At 46.8% G+C, this 24812-nt stretch overlaps 1 long non-coding RNA gene and 1 pseudogene across 1 annotated transcript; one reads left to right on the forward strand and one right to left on the reverse strand.

Moving 5' to 3' along the window:
- Positions 1-726: 726 nt before the first annotated feature.
- On the reverse strand, positions 727-4486 carry LOC121142597. Its single transcript, XR_005879613.1, has 3 exons — positions 4246-4486; positions 3559-3800; positions 727-1490 (listed from the first exon to the last, which is right to left on the reverse strand). It is a non-coding gene; the product is annotated as an uncharacterized LOC121142597 (long non-coding RNA).
- Positions 4487-5120: 634 nt separating this feature from the next.
- LOC110342227 lies at positions 5121-19845 on the forward strand (annotated as a pseudogene).
- The last annotated feature ends 4967 nt before the right edge of the window (positions 19846-24812 follow it).

Raw genomic sequence — 24812 nt, forward strand, 5'->3', positions numbered from 1 at the left:
GGGTCCTTGCCACTTCAGTGTCGATGAATTTATGTTGAAGTCTGTGATCCATTTGGAATTAAGTTTTATGCATGGGGATACATATAGATCTATCTTCAATATTCTACATGTAAGTATCCAGTTATGGCAGTACCATTTGTTGAAGATACTTTCTTTTTTCCATTGTACAATTTTAGCTTCTTTGTCAAACATCAGGTGTTCATGGGTGTGTGTGTGTGTGTGTGTGTGTGTGTGTGTGTGTGTGTTAATATCACGGTTTTCAATTCAATTCCATTCGTCTACCTGTCTGTTTTTGTGCCAATACCAAGCTGTTTTCATTACTATAGCTCTATGGTGGAGAAAGAAGTCGGAGATGGTGATGCTTCCAGAAGTGTCTATATTGTACAGAATTATTTTGGCTACCTTGGGTCTTTTGTTTGGAGCTGTGGTGATATGCCTTCCCATTCTCACTTGTTTCTTCTTTTCTGTTTTCCCCAGGTGCCAGTGGCCAGTGTTCCACCCTTGGTCTCTTAGAGATAAACACCTGCCTGAGCACATGCCACGGGAGCGAATCTTTATAAAGTGTCTCCATGCTTTCATTTTCTTCTGTTGTACCACCTGTGGGACACCTTCATAGCTACCGAGTCTAATAATTGTTGGTTTGAGGTCTTTCCACGGCCTGTCTGCACAGGAACACAATCACCATTTAGCCTCCCTCCTGCCACCCCAGAAAGAAGAGTCTGAAAACACAATACAAGATTCTATTTACCATTGACATTGTTCCTTTTTCTCTGCGAAACTGGCCAATCAGCATCTCACATGCACCCCAGTGGCCATAAAAGTTGTAGACAACACAGAGAATTGTCATTGGTCCATCCGTTCATTGGTGAAACTTGAAATACTAAACAATCCACACATATTCCACTTTCCAGATTATTGTAACCCAAAACCATTATTTCACTCGAGATAATTTGCTCCAAGTGAAACTGTAGGAAGGAATCTGCAGGTGGGGGGTTGCAAATATTCAAGTAGTTAACGTCACATTGTCCTTGGAGAACCAAAACCACACAGCACCCTGCTAAACATAGATGGCAACATGAAACTGGAAGACTTTGCTCTCGACTCCAGGTGTACGGGGGCGCTGGGCTGAAAGGGCAAAGTGGTAAAAAGATCTCCAATGTCCCAGAAACCATCAGTATAAGAATGCTGGGGAAACTACTCTCCCCAAATCCAGCTCATTAAGTCAGCAGGTTTCCTGGAGCTCCTTGCAGAAGTATGGTTGCGGCACCACTTACGCAGGGCTGACTCTAGGGCAGCTGCATCTCACGATGCCTGGGCCAGGCTGGCTTCACCTTAGAACAGCTGTCTTCCTGGAGGTCTCTGGTAAACGGGACATCATGGCATGCAGGTCATTCTTGTGGTTCAGGGACATCCCAGCTGGGTAGGACTGTTATTGCTCCTCCCCTCAAGAGCCTCCTCCTTAAAAGCCAGAAATGAACTGCGATCCTCAACTGCAAAGGCCAAGGACACATCACAGTGGTTTCAATTGTAAATAACTAAATATCGGCCTCTTTGCTCCATTGAGACAAAGGCTACTGAGGGGATCTCATAAGCTTTCTCTTACTGTCATATACAACAAGACAGTGCAGGAACATTGTGCAGGAGGCTGTCTAATATGCAGTCCCATCTTACAGAGTTAGTGTCTGTGTGGGTAGAGCAAACCATGGTGGGCTGAAGAGCTGATGACACACTTTAGTCCACAGCCGGAGACAGAGAAGGAATCTCTGGTAAAGGTTTGGTCTTTTGAATCCTCCAAACTCACCCCAGTGACACACCTGTTCAAACAAGGACATAACTCTCCATCCTGTTCAAAGAGTTCCATGAACTAGGGACCAGGTTTTGAAGTATATTAGCCTATGGGGATCATTCTTATTCAAACTTACCCATTATCACAGGAAGGACAAAGGTCCTTGAGAGAAAAATCATGACAGCCACCGGAGTTTAATGTGAGCAGAAAGAGAGCCATATTTGTTGCCATATTTGTTCACAGGGAGGTCTCTTATGACAGTCGTTTTGGTTAGATTTTCACCTCTATATTCTAGGGATCTTGGTTTTGACAAAATAAGGGACTCAAATGTTCCTATATTGATTTAGTTCACAGTTCTGTGAGATTTTTGCCAGGACCTGACAGAGGAGGAGCAAGCCTCCAGCTCACTTTGAGAGCAGACTCTGGAGAAAGAGAGCCTTGGGACTAAGTAGGTGGTGCTTGTTATTAGAGTTCTGTGGACTTCACTCTGTAAAAGACTACTGAGCCCTCGCAGGGACACAGCATTAGACAGATCCTATCATAGAAGGCACGGAAAAGCACCTGTGCTACATTTTTGTCAGAAACGCCAATCTCCAAAGGTCACAGACACCGAATGCAGCCTGTTGGTTGCACATCATAATGGAATCTCTTATGAATGCATGACTGACCATGCTGGGGAGGAGTCTTGATGGATTATGTCAGCCATCAATGCCACCAGAGAGCAAAGCCTAACCCAGCCATATGGATGCTGACAGCGATGTCAGGGCCCCTAGACCCAGGGTAGAGTTGGTCACTGGAACTGAGCCTTCAATGTTCCCAAATCCTCTCTCAGATTAGGATATGAGGGTAAAGATTGCCAGATTCTGGGCAGGATGCTCTTTGTTGTGCAAGCATTGGGCACCTTCCCTGCTCAGGGGACAGCATTCATATTCTGGAGGGACACATGCTAACCGGAGCAGGGTCATGTCACTGGGCAGCCAAAAATCATTCATAGACCACCCTTCCTATTCCATCACAGAAGTCATCACCACAAGGTATTCAGCAATCTCTCAGGAACAATGTCCATGCCTCCAGAGAGTGACATACCCTTTTTTGGTGACCTGCAAAACACCTCATAGCTACTGAGTGTAATAGGTATTGGGTTGAGCATTCACCATGCCCCATTTGTATAGGGACACAGTGACCACCTAGCCTCATGGCCTGCCTCCCCCATTTACTCTTTGCCAAGGTGCATTTGGCTCTGTGAAATGGCCAATTCCTGCTTACCAGCAGGTGGCCATAAAAGTTACAGACTACAAAGAGATGTGCCTCTGTTCCATTGTGTCACATGTGGTCACTCAAACTACAACATCAAAACATCATTCAGCTGTTTCAGGTTCAAACGACCACAGATCATCTTACTTTGTGACACAGCACGTCCTGTGAGGAAACTTGGTGGAACTTGTTTTGGAAGGCTGCAGCCTGCAGGGGGCAGAGGTACAGAATATTCCAGCAGATAAAGTCAGTCATGAAGCCCATAGGATCTTGACTTTTTAAGTAAGACATAAATGTCCAAACATTCTGATGCATGCACATGGAAAAGGGAAGCTGGAAGACTTTGGTCAGTCCCAGGTGTAGATGTAGCACTGAGCTAAAAGCACCATGTGGTAAGAAGACCTTCAAAGACCCAGAAATTATCAGTGTACCCCAGACCCAGGAGAAACCACAAACTGAAGGATTGATTCTACCAAAACCCAGCTTGTTAAATCAGGAGGTTTACTTGATCTCCTTACCGAATTATGGGTGTGGCATCACCTACATTAGGGCTGACCCAAGGGCAGCTGCATCTCATGACGCCTGTCCCAGCCATGGTTTCTTCTTAGAAAAGCTGCCTTCCTGGTGGTCTCTGGTAAATGGGATGTCTTTCCGTGATGGACATTGTTTGGTTCATGGCATCCCAGCTGGATAGGACTGTATTTGATCTTCTCATCAAGAGCCTCGTTCTCAAAAGCAGGAAACGACCTGAGATCCTCAACTACAAAGTACACCACAGCATCATACTGGGTTAGACTTGTGAATGAGTAAATACCGGGCTCTTTGATACATAGACAAAAGATATTAAGGCGTTCTCTTTAGTCTTCACTTCCTGTAATAAAATTCCATGAGAGATCCATCCATGGGACCAGGTAAACCAGGGCCTGTATCGGGGCCAACTTACAATACCTGGGGACTGCTACTGGGTCTCTACTCTCAGCGGGAACTAACCCACCTCAATTTTCCAGTCTTCTCCACCCAAGGGACCAAGTAAACTGGGGCCCATATCTCGGCACGTGTTCCAATGCCTGGGCTGTGCCACTGAGTCTCCCCTCCCGGCGAGAGCCAATGCACCCCAGCATTCTAGTCTATTTCCCCACCCATGGGACCCCAGCTAGAACCAGGAAGAGGAGAACTACCAAACTATTGGATTTACTTGCACTCACCAAAAGTGAAGCCTGATCACTTAACCACCTGGCCAGGAAGAGGCTCCTTCTTCATCCACTAGTAGAAGGGATGGGAAGGAGACAATACAAAAACACACTCAGCAACAGAAAAAAAAATATTACACTGCCTGACTCTAGAGTCTCTACAACAGCAAGATCTAACATTCCAATGTAAATGAAGCCAAAGAGAATGACCTTAAAAATTAATTCATGCAAATGATAGAGGCCCTCAAAGAGGATATGGAAAAATCCTTTAGTGCTGGAACAAAAAACACACCAAAAAATGCAAGCAATGGAAGTAAAAACAAATGAAAAAATCCAAAAATTGCAAGAAATGAGGGAAAAGACAAAGCAAAAATTCGAAGAAACAATGCAAACAGTGCAGGGGTTGAAAGCTGAAATAGAGACAATAAAAAAAAAGTCTAAAGGAATGCTGGAAAAGTAAAGGTTGGGCAAATGGTCAGGTACTACAGATGTAAGCATGACCAACAGAATACAAGAGATGTAAGACAGAATCTCGGGTGTTGAAGTACACTAGGAGAAATAGATACATCAACCAAAGAAAATATGAAGTCCAGGAAGTATGGGACACCATGAAAAGATGAAACCTAAGAATAAAAGGTTTAGAAGAAGGTGAATAAAACAACTATACAGACAAGAAAAATAAGAGTATATTGACACCAAGAGCATGGGCTTCTGGCACAGGGAAAAGAAGAAATCACTGGAAGTTGTCTCACCTTCCCAGAACCTCTGAGCTGTTTCCAGAAGGAAAAAATATACCTGACTGATGTCCAGGCCTGAAGCAGGCTGGGCTGGAGGAACTACACTGCTCGACAGCTGACCCTGAATGGCCTGGAACCTCCCCTATGGCCGATATGGCCATGCCACCTGTTGATGGTCCCCTCTCCCAGGAACTGCTGCTGTTAGAGAGTGAGTTCACTTCGAGGTCACAAAGTGGGAACACCAACCATGACACCTGTGTCTTGTGAGGCTTTTCAATAAAAAAATTAAATGTCATTGTACATTCCACCCACAGTTCTCTCTCCCACCCCCTCACCCCCATCATGTCCTCCCACCCATCCCAAATGTCCCAGCCCATGCCCAGTGTACATGTCCTCACAGGTAAACACTCCCATGAGGGGTCAACACAGCCTGGCACCACTGGTTAGGGCAGGGCCAGGCCTTTCTCTGTGCATTAAGGTTGAGCCTGGCATGCCATCGTGAGGAATGAGCTCCAACAAGATAGATCTTGTACCAGGATTGTATCCTGGTCCTGCCGCCAGTGGCCCCTCTGATAGTCCAAGATCACAACAGTCTCCCACATTCAGAAAGCCTACGTCAGTCCCCTGGAGTCTCCATAGTTGTAGGTCTAGAGGTCATGAGTTTCCACGAGCTTGGTTCAGCTGTCCCTGTAGATTTCTGCATTGTGATTTTAACCTCCCTTCCTCATGTGTTCCCTCCTCTCTGTCTGTGACTGGAGTCCCAGAGTCTGGAGCTTGTTTGTCATTCTGTCTGGTTCCATCCATTGCTGGATGAGGTGGATGCTGACAGTTGGGGTGTTCATCAATCTGACTACAGGTGTTAGGCCAGCTCAGGTGTCCTCTCGACTACTGCTTTCCCTGGGTCTTCCTTGTGGAGTCTTGGGAGTTAAACTAGCACCAAGTTTCCCCCTAAGCCCATAGATATTAATATATCTCTTTAATTTTTATAGCCACTTTCTCCTCTCTGAGGACAATATAAGATTTGGAAAGAAATCAAAGCCAGGCTATTAACTTTCCTTGGGTTAGTGCCTCAGCCTGCATTGAGACTCTCTCCCATTGCATGAGCTCTGGCAGACACGTTAGTATCGCAATCCCAATAATACAATGGAGAACGCCTGTGAAAAACCAAGAGGAAACCAAGAAGACATATTTATTTTTTGAAACCACGGCTACATCATGAATCTGGACATTGGGCCCAGTTGATCATGGAAGAGCATCCCAGCCAATCATGGAACAGTGTCCCAGCCAGACATTAAAAGCACCCGCTGGGCACAAACTCAGAAGAGTTAACAGCACAGGATGTTGCCATGGGAATGGCATCCATATTGCCAAACCGATTTGACATGAATGTTTGTTCTCAGTGTGTGAGCTCACTTAATGAAGCAGATAGCAAAAATATTCAGGATCAAGTTAACTCTGACCTGGAGGCAGCATCTGTGTTATTCAATGGCTAAAAGTGTCAATACTCCCTCACTACAAAGTATGTCTCCCCCATAGAACAGTCAAATACTTTAACTGACAAGCACAGGGGAGATTTGGTCTGCCTAGTTGGCAGCTCAGGGAGAAATGCTCCACTTGCATACTCATATGGAAAAGAAAATGTCATCAATAACAGCGATGAAGGATTTATTCCCCTGATGTGGATGTGGGACATGGCACCCGGGAACACAGCTGTGGTAGAGTTCCTGCTTCAGAATGGAGCAGATCCCCAGCTTTCAGGAAATGCCTAGAAAGTGCGCTGTCATTGGCCTGTACATGGGTATTGTCAAAGTCTGCTTGCTGTGGATTTGGTGTAAATGAATGTGATGGAACAGAGGGAGCGACACCTTGGATCTGTGCCATCCATGGGAATGGTGTGACATGTGCAAAGATGCCCTTAGAAAATCAAGTTGACCCAAAAATTGAAACACACACTGGGCAGAGTTCCATGGACTTAGCTATAGCCTTGGGCTACAGAAGTCTCCAACGTGTTGATGAGTCACAGGTACTAATGCTACTTCAAAACATCATGGAGCCATGTGGCCTCAGAAAATGCCATCTGCCCTTCTCTTCTGATAGCTTTAATACTTTTATAGATAATTCACTACTTTACAATAAAATTAATCCCTATTTTATAAATATAAATGTGTTTTTACCATATATTTAAAGTTATACATTAATGTCTTATGGCATTTAAAGTCATTTAAGACTTCACAGGGTTATCCTGCAACCTTCACATGCTAGGCATAGCACACAGAGGCTGCACAAGGAGCACACATCACACACACAGAAAATACAGGATAGGAGACGAGAGGAGGAGAAGAGAGGAGAGGAGAGCACAGGAGAGGAGAGGAGAGGAGAGGAGGGGAGGAGAGACAGACAAGCGAATAAATGAGACATTCACAAATAATGTGAAATGCTTGACAAGGCGTCCTAGGCTCTCAAAGCTCAGGCCAAGGTTGGAGGGAACATACCTAGCAAGATGGAGCTGAAATCCACTGACTCTGCTAAGTCCAGGCTGGTCCAGGCTAGTAGGAGCAATGTGGACTGAAAGTCCTTAAGCGTTGGCGGAAGGACGGGCATCACAACTTGAGATGAGCCTGGCAGAGGTGGAAGGCGAAGAGAGCATTGGTCTGAGCTCAGCACAGTCCTCTGGGACACAGTCCATGTCAGGAAGCATCAGGCCGGGATACAGTGGGGACGTCCCAGTGATGTCAGCTGAGTACAGACAGAGTCCGTTTTTCTGGGAGTGACGCTGAGAGACAAGAGAGGACAGACTGCTGGGTGTCAGCTTTGAACCAAGTAAGGCAAAGAGGCTGAAGCCTCAGGTCATGGAGCTGAAAGTTTTCAGTGTTGGGACCCCTGGATTCTACTGGGGACATTGGTGCAGCTTATTCTGCAGTGTAAACTTGTACAGCTGAGACTGACATGGGATTGGAGTCATCACTGAGGAATCTTTAGAAGAGGGTCACCCTTGAGCAGTGCCAATTCCTACGCTTGTGCCCCAGAATGGGTGTGAGGGGGACTCTAGGGGAGCCCAGGCAAGCTCACTGAGGTGCACACATTGATCACACTCTGCTCCTGGCCACACGGATAGGATGTGAGCAGCTGCTGGGCATTTGCGTCTCCAGCTCACTGGTATAATTGACTGTGTCCTGGAAGTGCAAGTCAGAATCACCAGAGGAAAGGAAACTACAACAGCTTTGTTCCAGGTAGTCACACTGGCAAAGCAGGACGGCAGGTGGCAGGTGTGTGATGGTTCTCTTATCCGACAACATCCTCTAGCTTTGACTCCCCAATCAGGCTCTGAGTCATGGGAGCACACGGCATGGCTGTCATTTGTAGACCTCCAGGTATAATGTAAGAATCCCCTATGGAGTTCTGGCTAGGAGCTGAAGATCTCTGTCCGTGAATGCCATCTGTCAGGTGACAAGAAGAGAAAGTTTTAGAGGCCCTGAGCACTCCTCCAGCAACAACCAGTCATGAGAGGAGAACAAACAAGGCTCTTCTTGCTGCCCTCACACCACCATTCCACTGAGAGAAGTCATTAGCTGTGCCTGGCAGAAGCTCAGGTGAAGAGCATGGATCCCCAGACTTCTCACCTTTAAGGAACAGCCATGGAGCTGAAAAGACTGGCCCTCATCCCCGGTGTCCCTTGGTCAAGTCCCATTTTCAGAGGAATTCTAAGTCTAGACACTGAAATGGATGTGACCCATGTCACTCTGAGCAGCGGCAGGCTCGCAAAGACATGGACCACACCCGTGTTTCCCTCCATACCACACATGGGAGTACTGGCGATTGTCACATAGAGATGGCGCCCTCCTGCCCTGCAGACAGAGATTCCTAGCTCGCCATGTGTCATGTGCCCCGGGAGCTTCAAGGAGAACTGAGGGGATGGAAAACCATGGGACGAGAAGGACAGAGATTCCCAACCACCTTGAACATAAGCCAACTCATATCTTCATGACCATGACCCTGTCCAGATTCATTCTGAAGGATGATGTAGGAACAGACAAAGGAAGCATCGGCCAGGAAGTCAGTCACAGGGTCTTCACAAAGAGACGACTGTAGAGAGACTGCACAGATGGCTCCACATCAGAGGCCACTTCCATGTTCTTAACAAGGCCTGCACATAGAGCGATTTGAACGATCTCTGCATGGCACACGAGGATCCCTCCGTACCTGTCAGTACATCTACTCATTCCTAGAACCACTGCTAGTTTGGGGCTGGGACAGAGGGAACCTGGAGTGTCATAGCCCTTCCCATCTTTCTGACCTGATCTTCCATTTCAAGACTGGACACTGTCTTTCTGGTCATCTGCTCCCTGTGGACATGTGCTCCACATTCCCCCATCGGCCTCTCCGGCACCTGCTCTCATCACAGTCTTTTGCTGTCTGCTGCTACTTGAGTTGCATGAGATATCAACTAGTTAGGTTGGAGCAGGATCGCTCCCACAGGAGGCATGCTGTGTTGCAGGATTTAACCCAGCTGTTCTAGAAGTGCAACTGAACATCATGTAGGACCTACACACACACACACACACACACACACACACACACACACACACACACACATTTGTTGTTTTTTTTCTCATTTTTCCAATGAAAAGGCACAGTCAAGACAGAGAAAGTAGAACACAAAGAAAACACTTACATCTTACCTCCTTGCCCAATTCCTCACTGGACTCTGCCTCCTGCCTCTTTCACAGGAGCAAATCTGTTGGTGAACATGGAGAGTTCGGTTTCTGTCTCTGAACCCCTTGAGAAACAAATACACAATCTTGACAGTCAAGCCCTGATTCTCTTACACAGTCTCTTGACACAACCGAAGTTCTTAGGAGAAGATGCTGCTTCTGTGTCAGGATCCAGCCCAGATGGCAGGGGCATCTTCTCTTCTGATTTGCTGTTGCCCACACATGGGGCAGCCGCAGTTCTAGAGAGGGGGGCATGGCTATGAGTGGGGATCTCCCTCTGTGAGCAACATTGAGGATGGGAGGAACTTTAGCCCAATTTCTGCCCTAATGGTGTCAGGTGCTGTTGTGAATGCTAAGTGTGGAGGGAGCCAAAGATGGGCTCACGGGATCCTCGATTGAGGCGAGGTGCTGGCGATGTGGGAGGCATAGATTCAGGTCCTCAGGCTTGCCTGAGGTGGTGTAGTGAACCTCAAGCTACCTGTATACATGCTTTTTGATGATAAGGTAGGTCCCCACCATTTCATCATACACTCTATTTTGTAGGAAATTTCATAGCATTGGCATCAAACCCAAGGATAGAGAGCAGGTTTAGTGTATGTATGAATCAGGTAGCTATCATCTGGGATGTTTTCATCACATCTCATGACCCACAGATGTTGTTCAATATCTTCGATGGAGGGCCTCTTCTGTGGGGTGACCATGAGATGTGGTGAATTCGGTCTTCAAGTTGCCCAGAGACATGAGATGAGACCTCAAAGCTCCCTCGGATGATATTAAATTAGACATTGAAACAATGTATATTGTAGTTGGGTTTTTTGGTTTTGTTTGTTTTTAGTATTTTTTCTTTGAACATGGGCGCCCACCACCCAGCTCCCAGGTAAACACACACAGACTTAGTTTTACTTATGAATGTACAGCCTTAGCCTGGCTTGTTCCTAGTCAGCTCTTCTAACTTAAATTATCCCATTTTTTGTTTAAGAGACTCTTCCCTCTGGGCATTTTACATCTTTATTCCTACACTTACACTGTGGCTGGCTGGATGACGGGTGGTGTCCCGCGCTACCGTCTCGCCAGCAAGAACGACGCAGGACACTCGGATCCTTCTGCACTAAAGCTTTAATACATCTTGAGAGATAGATGATCAGCTTCTGAGAGGGAGACACCAAGCTAAGAAACCCAGCCCCTTATATAAGCCTAGGAGCTCCGAGTGAGACGTGTAGAGCCGAGATTGGTGGTTTGCTCATCACCCCAGATGACGGGTGAGGCACAGCTTAAACGGTAAACTCCAACTGAGAGCAGATGTCAGCGCCATCTTCTAATGGCGATAGCGATAGCGAGGGCGGCTCCTCACAGGGTGGCCCCTGAGGTATACTTCTCTCTCCCTTTCTTGTTACTCATTGTCCTCTTGGGCCTAGATTTCCCGTCCAGTTTGTTCTCTCTGCCTGGAATCCCATCCTGTCTTTCTCCTGCCTGCCTATTGGACATTCAGCTTTGTTAGTCCAATCAGGTGTTTTAGGCAGGCAGAGTCACACAGCTTACAGAGTTAAACAAACCCAACATAAAAGAATACAATAACTTTGCATCATTTGACAGAAACTCCACGGCATAAATAAGTGTAACACATCTTACACTAACATTCCACAACACTGCATGTTATTTACGTGTGGAAATAGTCACAATTTAGTGGTTGCTCCCACACCTTCTTCCTAATTAGTGCTTCCTGATAACCCCTCCTCTCACCATTAAACTATTCTATTTTGCTATAAAGGGTGCCTAGGCATTGGAGAGAATTTTCAGATTCCACCAATGCCTCATTTTCTGCAAACAAGAGTCTCCAAGATCCAAACTGACACTCCCTTATTCTCCCATTCACAGAACTGGGAAAAGTTCGACCAGTAAGTACTTAGAAGTTTCCCAACGTCGCCCACATCCGGTTCTTCTCCTAATATTCCTTAAGATATGTTCATTGTGAGATTCTTGACAACCCCAGAGAAGCTATGTACTAGTTGGGCTTTGAATAAGTAGCCGGGTGAGAGATGCCCTGTGTACAGGAAGGTGGATGGTGAGAGATGCCCTGTGTACAGTTAGAAAGAGAGAATGTGAGAGCTACCTTGTGTACAGGAAGGAAGGAGGTGGTAAGGGATGCCTTTTGATCATGGCCTCTTTTCTGAGAAAATCTAGGCCTCACCCCTGAGGTGCGGAAGAGACACTTCAATTCTACCTATGATTGGCTCATCCGTGGAGGGATCTTCAAAGGAAAACAATGAAAGCCCCATGCAAAGAATCCTTCCGCTTAGGACTTCTTCCCAATTTTTATAAGTAAGGCCCATCTATTCCAACGTTCCTAAAGGAGCACTGCCAAATCACCCCTTTTGGGGATCGTGACTCCTTCCAGTGGGATGTTTACTCTTAGACTGACCCTAGACACCAAGTCGGGGCCCCAAAACTGGGGGAGAAGCAGGGATCCTATACTCAGGTAGGGGAACAGTCGGCGAGTGACAGACACAAACACAAGGAAGTGCTGAATCTGAGTGTAATTTTCTCATTACATGAGGAAGCAAGGAAGTTATTTTGTACATGTCAATGTACATTGAAGTTAGCAAAATTGACACATAAGGCACAGCATAAGACTAAAGTTCAAAATAGAAAAGTTAATTTGTATATATTTCAAGAGACATTGAAGTCAGCAAAATCGGCACATAAGACTCATCATGAAAAGAGAAAATCAAATACACAAGAACTGGCAGTAGCCAGACTATGGTTACAACATGATAACATCAGCTCTGTCTGAAGTCAACCTATTCTTAGAATTACTTGCCCTGTCTTATGGAAATATGCACCAGCCATAGTGCCCATTCTTGATCCAGGGCTATCACACAAGTGTCCTGCCTGTTTGAACTTTCTCTTTAGATTATTTTATTTTGCCTTGGATATTAGATCCAGGGGGTCTTGCTCTAGCAAGCCATTCCATGAAATTCAGAGTGTAGTACTGTACATGTTCTCCTCCTATTATCTTCTCCATCATAAATTCTATTATAAGGAAAGGAACCAGGCTCATCCTAAGCATTTTCCTAAGCTTTAGGGGAAATTACCTATTTACTGGAGGTGCCCAACAACGGCCCTGATTTTGTTGGTTTTGTATCTGGCAAGTAAGTTGCAACATCAGTGGTAGCCAGAGGAACATCCAATTTACTGGACTTTCAATCAGATTGGATGTGTAAGGCATACTTATTCCTACAAAAAATTAATACCAAAAAAGTTAAGGTACAGAAACATCTACCTATTATTGCTAGAACAAATTTGGAACACATCCTTGATATGGATGCCAGGGACCTTCCAGGAGACCAGTTTCCATGAAACTTTTGCCTCAGGCCTCATGACAAAGTTTTAGGCTTGTCATGCAGACACCAGAGGAGTGGTGTGGCACATGTCCAGTTTTCCCTGTCTCAATTCAAAGAAAGCAAAATGGATTTAAGAAGCTTCACTGGCAACCATGGACCGTTATGAGTAAACATTTGAATCTATGATGCAAGTCTATAATCTGGCCAACAGTGCACGATGTTAATTGTGGATCAGGCACCCCTAGGCAGAACCTGGCCATCCTCACTCACTGCAGCAGGAAGAGCCCCGAGGCCTCTGTGCAAGTGGACGTCTAAAAGTCCTGTCGTCCAGAGAAGGCGAAGTGGCTGGACAAATGTCTCTAATCCTGTCTCACCCCTTTTCATGTCCTGGGGCTGTGTGCACCATGTGGCAGCTCCACTAACTCACGTGACTGCCTTAGCTGCACCAGCATCAGGGCCCGTGGCTTACCTTAGTCAGCACTGAGACAGCAGCAACACACAACAGTAAGGAACAGGGCATGTGGACCACAGCACAGTAAACAGTGCTCTCTATATTAATTAAAGGAAGGGCGGCTTTGCCAGACGGAGCTGGCTACAAAGACATGGGCTGTCCTCTGCTCTGGTGGTCTGAGCAATGAGATGGGACTTTGAGGGTGGAGTGCCTTTTTTTGGGAATATCTCTGCACAGCCAAGAAGTCTGTGTGACGCTCCTGTCCAGTGCAGATGATCACACACAGTGGGCCGGGTTCGGGCCTGTTTAGGGCATTAGTGCCTATTTGACCATCCTGCCCAGTCAGATGTTCACACAGCAGAAGTGTGCGGAGAATTTGTCTGCAGGTGTGAGCAATTTCCTTTCCCCAACTCAAATGTGGAACTTAGAGAATTCAGCACAAGTAACTCAGGGTCAAAACAAGGAGAGGGAGAGGGGAAATTAGTGAAAAAAAGGTGTGGTCTCAAAGTGTTTGTTTATTTTGCCTCTGTTTCTGCATGAATTTTTATGCTGACTTTCCTAAGTGATGGGCTTTGCCTGCAATATACAAGCTAAGCAAACCCTTCTAAGTGGCTTTGATCATGGTGTGTGCCAACAAGTAGCAGAATGGTGGTCTCACTGCCCATGAAGAAACCATGAAGCCCCCTCTCCATGGCTTCAGGTGGAGGAGTTGCCCTCTGTGACAGACAACATGAGCAGGACCAGGAAGATGGGTCAGGGCAGAGTGACCGGGTTTCACTTGGGTCTCTGCATTCCCAGCAGTCGTCATGAGCTAGTTTATGTTTGCCTCAAAGACAATGAGAACTTGACCTCTGGTTCAGAGACCACATCCTGTCCCCTAATGGAGCTAAACCTCAGGAAGCATGAGGTAGGCCTGACTGGAGATGCCCCAGAAGCACAGCAGAGGCTGGAGCCGAGCCCTGGGAGCTGTCCCGAGAGGCCCAGGCAATACTGATGAGAGCAAAAGCTCCCTGGATCACAAGGGAGAAATCCAGATATTGTAAGGATCCTAATGGACACAGTGCTTTCCCAGGACTGCTTGAGGTGAACCTGAATGACAGTGCTGACTCAGGATGAGTGTCCAGGAGACACAGCATCTTCCTCTTACTAGGTCACAGTAGTCTCTTTACAAAGTGAAGTCCACAGAACTCTAATGAGAAGCACCACCTACTTAGTCCCAAAGCTCTCTTTCTGAAGAACTGGCCTCAAAGTGAGGGGGAGGCTTGCTCCTCTCCTGACAGGGCCTGGGAAAATCTCAACCCCAGACCTGGAAATGAAGCAACAGAGGAACATGTGATTCCCTTTTGTTGCAATAAACAGATCACTAGATGATACGGATGAAACAGTAACCCAGACCACAGTCATAAACAAATGCTGTTATTTTCACTCATGACTGCTCCTTGGGAACAGAAATGGACCCCCATAGTGCTGACATTAACCCACAGTGGCTGTCATGACTTTTGCTCTCAAGGACCTTTAATTCCTGTGATAATGCTAAGTATCAGTGGTGACATTAGAACAAGAATGTTCCCCATAGGCTCATGTGCTTTAATACCTGGTCCCTAGTACATGGAACTGTCTGGGAAGGATCAGGAGTTGTTCTTTGTTGGAGCAGCTGTGTCACTAGGGGTGATTTTCAAGATTCAATAGGCCCAGCTTTTCCTAGTGATTCCCTCTCTGCCTCCTATTTGTGGGTCAAAGTGTGCCCTTAGCTCCTCAAGCTACCATGCCTTTGCTTTAACAACATGGACACTAATTCTGTAAACTGGGTATCATATGTAATAGCTTCATGCTCTGTCTTGGAATTCATTTTTTATTTTTTTATTTAAATTAGAAACAAGGTTGTTTCAAATGTCAATCCCAGCTCCCTCTATCCCGCCTCCCATGCCTTCCCCACTAACCTCCCATCACCCCGCCCAATACCCTCTCTGTTCCTTATGGAGGGTGAGCCCTCCATGGGAGATATCCAGAGTCTGTGATTTCATTCAGGGAAGGGTCTAGGCCTTCCTCCAAGAGTCCAGGGTGAAAAAGCATCCCTCATTGTTGGATGGGCACCCAAAGTCCATTTTTGTGCCATGGATGAAAACTAATCTACTACCCGAGGCCCCATAGATTGCCTAGGCCTCCTTACTGACACCTACATTCAGCGGTTCTGGATGAGTCCCAAGCTGGCCTCCCAGACATGAGTGTGGGGTCCAAGAAATCCCCTTGCCAGGTCAGCTGTAGCTTGGGTTAAGCATGCCTCGTCTTGACCCCTTTGCTCATCAGTCCTCCTTCTCTGTAGCTGAGTTACAGTACTTCAGTTCAGTGTTCAGGTGTGGGTTTCTGTCTCTGCTTCCACCAGTCATTGGTTGAAGGTTCTAGATTGGCATATATGGAAGTAGTCGAACTGATTATCAGGGGGGGCATTTAAGGTAGTCTGTCCACTATTGCTTAGTTTTCCAGTTGGTGTCATCCTTGTAGATATCTGGAAATCTCACTAGTGCAGATCTCTCCTCAAACCTCTAATGACTCCCTCTATTATGGTCTCTAGTCAGCAAGTCATCTTGAAGTGCAGAACAGCCTTGTCAACCGGACCGAGTGTTGGCACAAGGGCTTCTATGTTAGATGGTTACAATGCCCCAGCCCAGCCCATCCTGCATCAGCAACTCCACCTTCCATAGGCTTGACACGCCTTGGATGTCCATAAAGACTTGTGAGGGCACAGGGGTCCAGATTGCTGTCCCAACTTGCTTCTCCATGACTGGATCAGGGTTCTAGAGTGACCCTGGGAAGGGACTGTCCTCTGGGTGATTGTAGGTAGAATGCATGGAGGAAGGGAGAGAAAAAAGGCTAGGATTAGTGTCCCATGACTAGGGTATATACTGGTCTTGGGATGCTGACCTTGAAGGCATCCTCTTAGTATTTCTTGGCTCTTCATAGGATGCTCTGGATGGCTGTCACAGTGTCCCTTCTTGAGAATGGAGTCAGTGTCCCGCATATAATCCCCCCACACACACATTTATTTTTTCTCATTTATCCAATGAAAAGGCACAATCAATGACATAGGTAGGGTTTCTGTCTCTGAACCCCTTGAGAACAACAAAGCCCTATTGACAGGCAAGCCCTGATTCTCTTACGCAGTCTCTTGAAGCACCCGAAGTTCTGAGGAGAAAATGCTGCTTCTGTGTCTGGATCCATCCCAGATGGCAGGGGCATCTTCTCTTCTGGTATACTGTTGCCCACACATGGGGCAGCCGCAGTTCTAGATAGGAGGGCATGGCTATGAGTGGGGATCTCCCTCTGTGGGCAACATTGAGGATGGGAGGAACTTTTCTCCCCAGTGGTGTCAGGTGCTGTTTGAAGTCTGACTGTGGGCGGGGCCAAAGATGGGCTCACTGTGTCTTGCTTTGAGACGAGGTGATGGAGGTATGGGAGGCATAACTTCTGGGTCCTCAGGCTTGCTTGAGGTGTTGTAGTGAATCTCAATCTCCTTGTTTATGTGCTTTTTGATGATAAGGTATGTCCTCATCATTTCATCATACACTCTATTTTCTAGGGACTCTGATGGCATTGGCATCAAACCCAAGGATAGAGAGCAGGTTTAGTACGTCTGGATCATGGTAGCTATCATCTGGGATGTTTTCATCACATCTCATGACCCACAGATGTTGTTCAATATCTTCGATGGAGGGCCTCTTCTGTGGGGTGACCATGAGCATTTGGTGAATTCCATTTTCAAGCTGCCCAGAGACATTAGATGGGACGTCATAGCTCCCTCGAATGATATTCCCATCGGTGTCTTTCAGGTTGCTTTCTTTGAAGGGGTGATGCCCAATGGTGATTCAATAGAGCACCACACCCAGACTCCACACATCTGCCTTCTTCCCATTGTAGCCTTCTCCCAGGATGAGTTCTGGCACATTCAAGATGCTCCTACCGCATCTTCCCTGAAGCACAACTTCAGGTTGATATCTTTTGGCAAGACCGAAGTCGGCCATCTTGATATTCCCCTCTCTGTCAAGGAAAATGTTCTGTGGTTTCAAGTCTCTGTATATGAAGTCCCCATGGTGGCAATTCCTGCTGGAAGACACCAACTGACCAAGTAGTCTCTGTGCCTCTTTCTCCTGCAGACTGCCGCCATTGCAGACAAGCTCTGTCAGGTTCCTCTAGGCACGTACTCCATGATGCTGCATGTGTGAGATTCAGGCTTATTATGATCTGAAACAGCTGAAGTATATTTGGATGTATTAAGGAATGTAATGCTGCCATCTCTGCCACGATCATCCAAAGCAGTTCCTTTAGAGTTTGCATGGACTTCCTGCCACCAGGATACCTGTGAGGCGATGCTAGCTATTTTTATGGGCCCGAATGCACCTCAGGCCATGTTATGTTTGAATTTGTATTGCCTTATATGCCGATTTTGCTGACTTCACTGTCTCTTGACATGTATACAAAAGTAACTGTTCTATTTTGGACTTTTAGTCTTATGCTGTGACTTATGTGTAAATTTTGCTGACTTCAATGTACCTTGACATATACACAAAACTAAATTAATATCTTTATATCCTCATGTAAAGATTCTAAAAGTCTGATGCTTGCTTAGAGACATTACACTCAGTTTCAGCACTCTCATGTAACCATGTCATGCAAATTTGTAGCATTTGAAAGTTATTATTACAAATATCTAAGATAACGAGGAAATGCAGGTTAGTAACTAGTCACCTATTTCATTGGTTCTTATATTCATCTTAGGTAAGCTTTCAAGGTCAAACAGAGATATTTTTTAGATTGACAAGTCATGTTCAAACACTTCAGAGATGTCCAGAATATGACATTTAACATGCTTTAATAATACAGATGAGAGAGGCTCCATTCTGCCTTTTCCCTCCCAGTGAATCTCTAGTGTGAAGGTTTCTGTAGTGTGTGACAATGGGTATTTCTGTGCTCCTGACTGCCAGGGTACCTTTCCATGAGAGCTGAAACAGTTACAGGCAGCCCCCTGTGGTTGTGACAACACTGGGCAGGATGCCCTGGGATGTACAGGAGAGCCTGCTCAGCAAGCCAGCGAAAGTGAGACTGTGAGTAGCACGCCCTGCAGTCTCCATTTCACCTCCTGCCTCCAGGTTCCTATGCTGCTTGAGTTCCTGCCTTGACTTCCCATCTGTGATGACCAATGATCAGGATGTGAGAACCAGGTAAACATTCTTCACCCCAAGTTGCTTTTGACATGGTGTTTGCAACATCAATAAAAGCATCCCAGGACAGACATGGACTTTGTCATTGGTCCTCATCAGGGGCAGTAGCTACTTTGCTGTCAGAGAATGAAGATGAAAAAGAGGCTGAGAGACACGCCCCCTTTGAAAAGGGGTTGGTGGCAGAACATTGGGGGATGGGCACATCCTAACTGCCAAAGCTGGAGGTTAACTTACTTTATAGTGCCCAGTGCTGGAGATGTGATCCTCAGAGAGGTGGCATTTCCTCCTCCTGGCATGTTTTAAAAGAGGGGGTCCCAGGTCAAGGTTTTTTATCTCTGCTGTCCCAGAACTTGCTCTGTAGACCATTCCTCCTTCTCAGTGATCCACTTGACTCTGCCTCACAAGTGCTGGGACTGAAGGAACATGCCACCTGGCTTCCTCATGCCAATTCTAACAGCCTAGCTCCCCAAGGTGGAGCCCTAAATGGCCATCCCCAGCCTCCAGGCAATGGAGCAATAATAGAAGGGAAACAGACTCTGTGCCCAAAGGCAGCATGATATCAGACGATCAGTAGAAACACATTCAGACACTCTGCACAGCAGGTGGTGCTCCTCAGCAATTCTTCTAGGATGGTCAGAGGAGCTGCCCCATGGCTTCCAGTGAGCCCTGACATCTTAAGAGGACAGCCTGCAAACCTGGAACCAGTGTTTTTGAGTAAGTTATGTAGGGACTCAGGCAAGTTTGGACTCTTCCAGCCACAGGTGGAGTTGAGGCACACAGTCAGCATAGTCCATGTCCTAGCCTGTTGGCTTTCCTGTTCCAGACAGTCAGGAGGCAGAAAATACTTGGCTGCAGTTGACCTGGCCCAGTGCACAAGGCCTGTACTGGATGAAAGTCACCAAAGACGCTCATGGGAAGGAATGTGAAAGTGTTCTGCAGGAGCAGATCTGGGAGTCATCTGTCCCTGTCCATATGGCTGTCTGCAAAGCCGCAAAGGAGGCTGCAGACATGCCCGTCTCCTACTGTTACTTACAATGGAACTATCTGCTGTTCTTCCCATCCCACACAGATCCTCAAAGCCAAGCCTTCCTTCTGGTAGGAGCTGACATCCAGGCAATGAGGAGGACTGCACCTCAGAGCGATGTCCAGAGGAGGTGATGCTAGTAGTGTTCTAAGTCTGTTGAACCTATGGCTGGAGAGATGAGCATCCCAAGGATCTGTACTCAGTGGGGACCTCACAGCTTCCCGAGTGAAGATTACAAGCATCGCTTCTAAATGGAAGGAAGGATTGTATGCGTCCTTGCTCTGTGTCCTGGAGGTCTGGATAGACACTGCCCTTGCAGTAATCTCAGCCTGGGCTGAATGGTTTTGGGTTGCGACTTCAGGCTCTCCCTTCCATCTGCTTCTCTCACATCCCACAATGCCCTCAAGAGTGAAGCCCACAGATGATGAGACATAAATACCCTGTGGACTTCTCCATGTCCCTCTGCACTATGCTCCACTGCAAGGCTCTGCTCACAGAAGGGGGAAGCTCACAACTCCCTGCCAGCTCAAAACAACAAAATATGGTAAACTTAAAGATGAGTCCCTTTTAGGCATCTGAAGGCTTTTGTAGCCTAGCCAGGTTCTGGAAGGCTGCTCTGCCAACCGTGGAATCACAGCCCGCATTTGACCGAGAAGAATTCAGCCTGATCCCAGACAGCAGCCACCAGTGAGTTAGAAACAGATCCATCATGCTGCTGGTCATTGCTCATGCTGAGGACACAAGGGCCATGCCCACCAAAGCAGCAGCTACAAATGCCAAGCTGTTGCCACTCCCTGTGTTCTGGACTGGGTTTCAGTAGCGGCCGGGGAAAGAAGCCCCTGAGTGTTGTGGGCATGCAGAAGTAGCTGCTGAGCACATCTTGGGTAAATGAACCTGGCTCTCCCAATAGTGAGCTCTTGGGCTGTTCAGATGATGGAGTCAGCCTTTCCTACAAGCTCTAGCACTGGTCTTTGTGGTTAGGAGGCAAGCTTTGGACTTAGGGTCCTGTGTAAGCAGAAAGACCAAAAGCACGGAGTCAGGACAACTGTACAGCCTGAGGAACTCATGTCTCATCTGCACTCCAGCTAGCATACACAGGGAGAGCAGGGTGGTGAACATCAGAGGAAACTGAGATTCCATATGGCTCCTTTAGCCCTGTAGGACTCTATAGATGCTCATCACTATAGCAACACACCATATACTAACAATTGGATGATAATATCTCCCTAGCTTCTGCCAGCTGTCAGCAGTCTTGAAGTAAGACCTTAGTGTGTGTGTAGGAACAGCAAGTGTCACACTTATATATTGACAGAGCTCACTGTTTCATCAAAATGTTTGAGATCCATGAGTTGTAACTATGTCAAAGAAGATGGCTGGGGTGTGGTGCTACCCTATATTGCTCTTTCCCAGGAGAAAACCGGGGTGAGCATTTGTCATCAGTTCCACTATGGGCTTCACCTCGGCAGGACGGGGAACATTCAGTGGAGGAAGCTTCCCACTTGGGAGGAGCTGAGATGGAAAGATTTGACATCCTTGAGACCTCTGTCGCAGCTTTGGAAAAGTGGTCCCTACAAATAGAATCCAGTGCCCCAAAGCTAGAATAAATCAGTGAATTTGTATGTCCACCTCAGATTCATCATATGATATATGATGAAACCACAAGAGTGTCTCTCTCTCTTGCGAGCTCTCTTTCTGTCTCTCTCTCTCTCTCTGTGTGTTCTCTCTCTGTGTCTCTCTCTGTGTTTCTCTCTCTCTTTTTTCTCTCTCTATCTCTGTCTCTCTCTCATCAGACTAGAATGGCCACAGCTTCTCTTGGCCACAAACCTGCTTTCCAAAGCAGTCATCCTCCTGCTTCCTGTAACAGGATGTCATTTGGCTTCAGATCGCTGAGTTCAACGCCTTGTTTCCCAGATCTGTCACTTATGTTGCCTGACCACTGCCTCCCACAGCACCCAGCGAGGAGGACACTCTGCTGAGCTCTGTTGCACTTTGAGGCTTCTTTCCTTTTGCTGGGATGCATCCCCCATTCTGCAGCTAAGCAATGTTTCTCTTTATTAACTGGGACACCCAATGATGATGTTTGAGTGATCGATGGACTTTGTGAAACCCACGGGGGTCCCGCTGCAATGCAAAAACTCCCTTGAGTAATTCTGAGGTCGGTCTCCACATATCACTGGGAACCCAAGAAGATGAACAGCTCAGAAGTTTCAGCAAAGCAGTGACGGCGTGTCCTGCAGGCTGACCTCTCGAGACCTGTGCAGTGTCCTTCTGTCCAGCATGGGCAGGCTGGAAGGACTTCCATATGGACATGCAGGGATGAGACCCAGGTCAAGGTTTCAACTGTCCTTGAGGGTATGAGCACAGTAGGAGTGAGATGAGTTCCTGGTGACTCCGTAATCATGGGTTCAGCTTAGCTTACAGCAGTGCAAGAGAGGGAACTTTCGGGAATCTGGGGTCCCAGTCTGAAGATAAGGGCCAGGAGCCCTGCACTGAAATGCTGTCTGTCGCTACTGGGGAGCAAGTGAAATGGATACAAAGACATCCATTCTCAGAAGAAGCCTGGAGAGGGTAGAATACACTGACTCTTCAAAAGGAACTTGACACCTCCTCTCTGGGAATCCGCTGGCCAAAGAAGTCAGAGTCCCGAGAGGAAGGAAAGCACAGATTCTCTTGAAATCACTTCCCATTTCTTGATGCATGATGGCCTTCAGCCTCTCACCTGTTGCTCAGGGACTGGAGGAAAGTGTGTTTGCAGTTAGTGCTCCACACAGGACAGACAATATGATTTCTAGTGAGGTCCCTTCCAGCTCTGCAGGTGATGCTGCTCTCTGGGTCCTCTGATGAAGGGGACATCTTTCTAGCTCTTGCTGAAAGCCTGGCCTGCATGACAAATCTATCCCTGCCTCGCTACAGAAGGCCTGTCTTCAACACTATGGTATGGGCCTTGTCAGTTCTATCAGTGGAAGATCCTAGTATTTTTTGAGCTGTAGGTGGCACAGAAATTATGAAGACAGGACTTCACTCTCTCTGGAAGTATTAGCCAAATCTGGGTGTTTCCCAGGGAAGGACATTGCTCCTGAGAGCTTGCTGAATCTCCCACAAAGGACAGCCAATGTTGAACACGGGGGGGGGGGGGAGCTAGGCTCGAACTGGGGGCCTCTGCTTGAAAATCATAAGAAAAGGAAAAGCATGGAGACATTCTCACCTCTGTGAAATGTGCTCAGGCAGGTGCTTATCTGAAGCAGGTGCCTAAAAGACCAAGCTTGGATGCTGGCTGCTGTTGTCTGAGAAGAACAGAAGGGGAGGGACTGGGGTGGCCTGGGGTGGGTTTGGAATTGTCATGAGCCAATCCTTTCCCAGTGATTCCCTTCAGCCTCAGACTTGTGAGTGAGAGTGTACCCTTCCTCCCACCATGCCTTTGCTTTCCCACAGGGACACTAACGGTATAATGTGGGAGTATGTGTTAGACAGTCTTCTGTGTAAGCTTCATGCTCTGCCATGGAATCTCATTGTAGCATGAGAGAAGTAATGAGAACCCCTCAGTGAATCACAGAGGACGCTACTTACTTATTCATAAGTCTAAGAAAGGATGATGCTGTGGCAGCCTTTGCAGTTGAGGATCTCAGTTCATTTCCGGCTTTTAAAAAAGAGGCTCTTGAGGGGAGGAGCAATCACAGTCATACCCAGCTGGGACGCCCATGAGCCACAATAATGACCAGTATAGCACAATATCCCATTTGCCAGAGACCTCCAGGAAGGCAGCTTTTCTATACTGAAGCCAGGATTGGGACAGGCATCAGAGATGCAGCTGCCCTAGAGTCACCCCTAATGAAGGTGATGCCACACCCATACTTCTGCAAGGAGCTCCAGTAAACCTCCTGATAATAAGGAGGTTTGAATACAATTTCTTGAGTCTGGTGTCTGAGCAGGTCTGGGAGCTCCCTAAGACTTCCTGGGGCACTTTCAGCTCAGTGCCACCTGTACTGCTCTTTTTGAGAATTAAAGCTTCAAGATACAGATGCCAGCTTCATTTTTGCATCTGCAGTAGCAGAATGTTTTGAATCTTAGTGTCTTTACACGCAACGTCAAAGTCATATCACTTCTTTGATATTGAATATTTTGTGTTTCATTTTACTGCAGCCTGATATCCTCCAATACAAGATGGATCAAAGTTCCTCACTGGGAATACTCTCTAACCAAACAAGATGATTTTGGGTTGCTATGATCTGAAAGAGATGAATAATGTGTCCGTGTTATGTTTTAGTGGTATTATCCATGTCATAATGGAACAGAGGTGTATCTCTTTGTTCTCTAAAATTTTGTGGACATGGACTGTAAAGAGATGATTTGACTCAGCATCAAAGAGCCAAATGTAACTTGGCAAAGAGTAAATAGGGAATCTCTGGATATTTTTCTGGGGGGAGGCAGGACATGATTCTAGGGGGGTAACTGTGCTCCTATGCAGACAGGTCCTGGTGAATGATGAACTCAATGACTATTACACTCAGTCAGGATCAAAGTCTCCCGCAGGTCACTGTGGCTGCAAGGACATTGTTCCCGAGAGATTGCTGAATCTGATGCACAGAGCATCCACACTTGAACGTGGGGGACTGACCTCTACCTGGGAGTTTTCTTTCTTGGAAACACAGAAACAAATGAAAAGCATAAAGATTCATTTACCCTCATGACAAACCCTCAGGCCTGTGCTTATCTTAGAGGAGACAAATGAAAGGCCAAGGGTACAATACTGGCTCTCGGGTTCTGGTGAAGGGAAGAAGTGGGGACGTGTGTGGCCTGGGAGTGTTCATGGCTATGGTCCCCATCTTGACAGAGGTACTTCAGACCTGCCAAAGTTCCTGGGGAGCCTTTCAGGGTGAGAAACATCCCCATGTTTTTTCAGAGTCTGTCTCCTGCTCTAATACATAAGTGATATTTGGGTTGTGATAAAGGACAGAGAGCAAATAACATAGATGTTGTGACCAGGGCAGGACTCACTTGGAATAGTCTATGGACTTCGCTCATATTTAGTGAACCATGGGAATTTCTGAATATCTTGTGGAGGGTGACTTTTGTGACAGAACGGGCATAGGTGGTGTCTCCT

The sequence above is a fragment of the Mesocricetus auratus genome, unplaced genomic scaffold (assembly GCF_017639785.1).
Source record: "Mesocricetus auratus isolate SY011 unplaced genomic scaffold, BCM_Maur_2.0 Super-Scaffold_100010, whole genome shotgun sequence".
Classification (NCBI taxonomy): domain Eukaryota; kingdom Metazoa; phylum Chordata; class Mammalia; order Rodentia; family Cricetidae; genus Mesocricetus; species Mesocricetus auratus.